This window comes from Alosa sapidissima, chromosome 17, assembly GCF_018492685.1.
Source record: "Alosa sapidissima isolate fAloSap1 chromosome 17, fAloSap1.pri, whole genome shotgun sequence".
Lineage (NCBI taxonomy): Eukaryota > Metazoa > Chordata > Actinopteri > Clupeiformes > Clupeidae > Alosa > Alosa sapidissima.
Window position 1 is genome coordinate 941,459 of NC_055973.1, and position 5,886 is coordinate 947,344.

The 5,886-nt window shown below is 44.4% G+C and overlaps 1 long non-coding RNA gene across 1 annotated transcript; it reads right to left on the reverse strand.

Annotated features, from left to right (window-relative positions):
• Nucleotides 1-4,779: 4,779 nt before the first annotated feature.
• On the reverse strand, nucleotides 4,780-5,291 carry LOC121688468. Its single transcript, XR_006024588.1, has 2 exons — nucleotides 5,083-5,291; nucleotides 4,780-4,951 (listed from the first exon to the last, which is right to left on the reverse strand). It is a non-coding gene; the product is annotated as an uncharacterized LOC121688468 (long non-coding RNA).
• Between the last annotated feature and the right edge of the window lie 595 nt (nucleotides 5,292-5,886).

The following is a 5,886-nucleotide window of genomic DNA, read 5'->3' on the forward strand; positions in this document are numbered from 1 at the left end:
AAGAAACAGTACCATGACAAAAAGGAGAGAAAGAATTAACAGTGACCCAGAAAGCAGAACGGAACAGTTAGAAAATGTCAATATCAATTTAATTTAACTTATAGCGTGCCAAAACATTACACATGTCTCATGGCGCTTTACAGAGTGTTAAACATTCAGAGAGAGCCCATGAGTAACTAACCTGACTCCGCCAGATGGATGCTTTGCATTGCTCTGCATGTCCATCTGGGAACATCTGGGATACCGGTGCTAAATCGATACTTTTAAAACGGTACCGGTGCTGAAACTGTGCCTGAACAGGTACTTTGTTATTAAAATGTTTTAAATTAAAATGGTCTAAAGCATGAATTGCTTTTTTTTTATTGATAAGACAAATTTGAACATGAAATTGAACTGTTATATTCAATTTACTATCAATATCTCATTGCTCCTACAAATAATACATTTAAATGTTAAAACAGCTTGCCATGCATGCACACACAATGGTAAGCTCTGCTTTCAAGTTTACCCAGTGTAGGCGGTTTGCCAAAAGGTATTGTAACGTCGGCGCAAAAGACAGTGCTAGCGTTCTCCCGCGCAGGGCATCCTGGGATACGAGAGCGAACATTTGGGGGGTGTGGTGATTTTATCTAGACATGATAATAATAATACTTGTGTGTGTACTGGTTTATTAAGGAGACCTTCCATTTACTATGAGAACATTGTTTGTGCAGCTGTTATGCAACATTTACTGGAAGTCATGAGACTGGACGGTCAAAGGCTAAGAGTGGAAGTAAACAAGACAGGGCCTGGGAGAGAAAGGTGCTTACCAGAAGGGCATAAATAGAAGGGGCTAGCAGAAAAGGAGAGGCAGGGACTTCCAGAGAGAGGAAGTGAAACCAAAGTTGAAGTGACACATAGAACCAAATCAAAACGTACCCTGCCTGGCAACAGATTACACATAGAACCTGGACACATGTATTCTGCCTAGCAACACACATTTTTTAATGTTTATATGAGAGGGAGTTTCCACCAATATCTCAAGTCCCAAAACGTCCTGATTGGCTAAAAGAGGCCTGGTGACGTTCCTGGGGATAGGAACGCCTCTCAGGCCCCCGAGAGCATAAAAGAGAGAGCTCAGGCACATTCAGATCAGATCTCATCGGGGTAGCAGCTGCCACTCATCACTCTATTGCCTGACGGTCCAGTCCTGACGCGGTTCGGATTGTATTATCACTGCAATACGGTGAATAAAGGATCAACAGTCTTCAGCTTCTCTCGTCTTGGTGTTCTCCTTCGGGTCTTTGACATCAGAGTGCTAGTTGGATTGGAGGTTTTGGGAAGTGGATGATTTCCACGACAGATCTGGAGGTTCCTACCGAGATTTGAAAGGATTCAACAAGGGAAGCAGTTCCGTCCCGGGTGAAGCAGACTTCTCCAGTGCAGCTCTCCGGGCCCAAAAAAGGTAAGCACTTTTGCTTATTATTAGGGAGAGCTGTACTGTGGGAGTCGGTGGGTAGGCTGGGAAGGGGTGCTAACCTGAATCCTCAAAAGGATAGTGGAGACACAAGACAGAGATTGGGTTGTTCTGTTGGTTTTAAAAAGTGTTTTTGTGATTTTGAGAACCGGTTAAAAATAAGTTTTCAAGGAGAAAACTGAGTTAAATGGCCATGTAATCATTTCCAAGGAGGAAATCTAGTTTTCAAGGAGAAAGCTAAAAACAGTGTCTTAATTTCCAAGGAGGAAATCTAGTTTTCAAGGAGAAAACTAAAATAATATTTTGTGTGAAGGGAGCACGGGCTGCCCTAAAAAAATGTGTAGTTAAGAGAAAAGAACAGGTTAATAGGTAAACTGCAATATTAGCTGTGAGTTAAATGTGTGAAACTGTCCGAAGCAAAGGGTGATGAACAAAATATATTTTATTATAGTCTGCTGTTGTTTCTGTAAAAACTGAGTGTGCGCCGTTGTGTTTTCTTTTGCTGCCTGGGCATGGGCCCACAATAGATGCGAGACAAGCGCGCATACAAATTTGAGGTAGAAGAGTTCGGCGAGGGAAGGAGGATCGTCACGCTGACAGACGGACGTCAAACTCACATAATAGAAGTTGCGGCTGCAATATTCATAAGAAGGTTGCACAGCAACCATAGTCTGAACATAAGGAAATTGTTACAGTTGTTGGAGGTTTATGCAGATGCCCCCCCGAGCCCCCTGTTAGAGCAACGGTGCCCAAGCTTAGAATTGTGAGGGACCACAGGCCAGAGACCCTAGGAAAAGTCCTCTACCGCTTTGAAATCTCTGATGATTCAGGTGAAGAAGAACCGGACACAGACTCCCCAGAAGAGTTCACTCCAAACAGTAGCGTGAGAGAGGAAGAGGCAGACATTGGACCAGGGGAAGTAAGTGCCCCACCAGAAACAGGTTACAGCAGCCTAGGGTCAGAGGAAGAGGGGCGCCAGGAGTCAGGTCAAGGGGGTCTAGTGAGAGCTCCAACTCCCTATCCAGGCAACACCGTGTCCCACCAGCTAATTCGTAGTCCATTCCGTATAGTTAACAGCCCAGCCATCCCCCGATATAGCTCACCGCCCTCTACAAGCTATAGCCCAACCAACCCCCGGTCTAACTCAAGCTACAGTCCAACTGTGCCCCAGCAGGAGGAGGTTCACGGCCCGACTGAGCCCCAGCCAGTGCGGGATATAGAACAGGTGCTAAAAGAGATAGTTGGCCGAGATAGAGGTAGGCTGGCCGATTTTATGAGAGAGTCTTTATCAGTGTCAGTGTTCTGGAACAAGGGAGGGAGCACTAGGGATAAATATTCAGTTCATGTTGACCACCTTGACAAATACGGAGGAACCCACTCAAGACTAGGCACCAGCGTAGCACCATTGGCACTGCAGACAGTAATAGAACAGGTAGGAAAGTTTGTAGGGGTGAACACAAGGCCAGTGGTTGACCAGCTCTTTGCCCCACCTGAGGGAAGGAAGCGCAAGTTTGAGAGGGATTCCCCAGCTGCGAGAAGGAGAAGGACGAACAGAGATTATAGATAGAAAGCTAGTGAGAGGGGAGGTACTACTGCAGGGCCTCTATAACAACTGCTTGAACTGAATAAACTCCACAGTAACGGCTTAGCAAAAAACTTGTAATCCGCTAACTTTGCTTAAATTGAAAGTGTTGTACCTGCTTCAATAAAATAAAGAGAAAATAAAGCCAATAAATGTACTTTGTAAAAACAAAATAAAAGGTTAAAAGGTAATCTTGAGTGAAGAAGTATTATTGAAAAGAAAAGATAAGAACTCAAAGCCCCCACTGATACAATAACATTGGCGAAATAGGAAGGATAGTTATAATATTGAAGTAAAAGCAGGGACTAGGGAGAATAAACAGGGTAACGCCCACAAATAGCGAATGAACTTAGAAAGTAAGTGGCATATCACTTTCATTCAACTACAGGATAATAAGTGGTGCATATTCACAAGGAACCGAGAGGGTCTCGTGAACGGAGCATATCGGTGCCATAATTATACAGAGCTACTAGAGAAAATAGAATATCTGATAGGGAGAGCTTACCCGTTAGAGTTAGGAACCCCCATGGACACAAGGAGCGACGATAGCGATACATCGGATTAACAAAGCTCAGAAGCCTATTAGGCAGGTCCAGGAGAGACGTTGAAAGTGAATGAAACGTCAACAACAAAACGTGATCTGGACCATAGATATCACTGAGTACGGTGAACACGATTGGGAAATAAGCATCCGAGACCGAGAGGGTCAGGAACAAGTGGGGTACGTGGGGCGGTTCCCCTTTGGGTGCAGATTTCCTTTCAGGTGCAGAAATCGGGACGAAATAGACGAAGAAGCAGCACTTCCCCTGGTGCATGAGCTGACCCCGTTTACCCTGCCGCAGAAAGAACCAGAGGGGGCACAGCCCCAAGCGGCCGGGAGCGAAGAGGGAGCCACATCCGGCGGCTCAGAAATAAAAGAGACGTGGACAATAAAGATCGCTGAAAGCGGAAATAGGGGGTGGAACGTGAACGCCACAAACGATAAAGGAGAAGTGCTCGAAGGAGGAAGGGCTGAACTAAATACTGTCCTTGAAGATTGGGGAGAGGTAACCCACACAGCAAAAGGACTCCGCGGCGGATCCGCCGCGGAGGTATGACGCCTTCCGGAACGGACCCGCGAAACGGACCCGTATCGGAGTCCAGATGCTCTCAGGAACGGATCCGCTACGAAGGCGAATCGCGGACCCGCCGTGGCTCCGCACTGCATCCACTCCGCATCCGCGATTAAAACCTTACCTCCGCGGCGGGTCCGTTTGGGATCCGCAAATTGATACATACATCCGCCGCGGACCCGCAACGGACTCAAAGGCTCATCTGGCCCGGGTCCGGGCAACTATAGGATAAAAGTAAAACTATCACTAGGCTACTACAGCAATATAGGCCTACGATTAATCTGCATTGCCTCGTATTTTTAACTTAACAATACTGTCAATAAACCTAACAGAAAAGGTTTAAGTCAAGACATCAATTTACTGTACAAACGTGATCACTACTCAATGGAAATATAAAATGGACATTTATGGAAAGTTACAGGTTATAAGCTATTCTGTTTTTGTTAAGTAGCCTACATTGCCCAGGCTACTTTACATTCATTTTGTGGTCAAAACCTAATTTAGTGCTTTATAGGCCTAGGTCAGTGCAGACATGAAATATTTTATCTAATAGGCTACAACTTCAATGAAATACTGCGCTATCCACAGCTAAAATATCAGAAAATGAATAACTGGTGAATGACAAGAAGTTCAATAAAAAGATTGTTTAATGCTTATTTCTCCTATTACTCCATTTGTGTGGATGGAGGCGGAACACATCTCCTCGTTGCCTGATCCACCGCCGGTTGAAACACCTGATTGCGTGTTTGGTGACCTCAGTGTCCGTGGCAGACCGTGTCACCATGTTTTTCCTCACAGCACCTGTAATCAAACAGACAGATATGTTTATGTTTATGGTACTGTATGTAGCATCCAAAGCCAAGTATGCCTACACAATACAATATACGAGATAGGTATTAAGGAGATTAAATTAAAAAAGAAACATGACTTACAAAGCTCCTTTGTTCGCTGCACGTTGAGGGCTGGTGTGGGGGTGGAGGGAGTTGAGGAGGGACTGCCGTTCCTGGCCCATAGTGAGGTGGGTGGTGTGCGAGAGGGGGAACAAAATTGTATTAAATGGTAGTTATCTGTTAACCATGACTGATAATACACATGGGGCCTTTCTATTCACTAATATTTCAGAGATCAGTCCCTACCTTGAGTAACTCTCCGTATGTTAAATGCAGGTGCAGGGAGTTGAGGTGGTGAAGAGTGTTGCAGTCCTGCCCCATGGTGAGGTGCTAAGGGAGATAAATGGTTGTGATCTGTTAACCATGGTAGGCTGAGAGCTACAGGGCCAAACAATGGCAAACAAAATCAAATCTCTGGTCATGCTGGACATGAATTTGTATGTTTCAATATTTTGGTATGCACCATCTATATCAACTCCATGAATGGATTGACATTGAAATCAATGTGTTTCAATACAATCTGATAATAATGAATGAACTTTTCAGGCAATATTGCATGAATGCAGATGTTTTAACTGACAAATATAATAATGTTAATATAGATGGGGCCACTGTATTCAATATTATTTCAGAGATCAGTCTTTACCTTAACAGTTTTCTCCAGGTTGAGGGGTAGTGACTCGGCTGCCTGGCACTCGGCGACATGGTGGAGCTGGAGGAATAGATACAAAGAGAGGGGAATGTCTGTAGCACTAAGAATGTTAACCATATCTCTAATATTAATATTATGATTTAGTTATTTCAATGTTAAGAGAGTATTACTTACTTTGCCAGTGCAATAGGCTT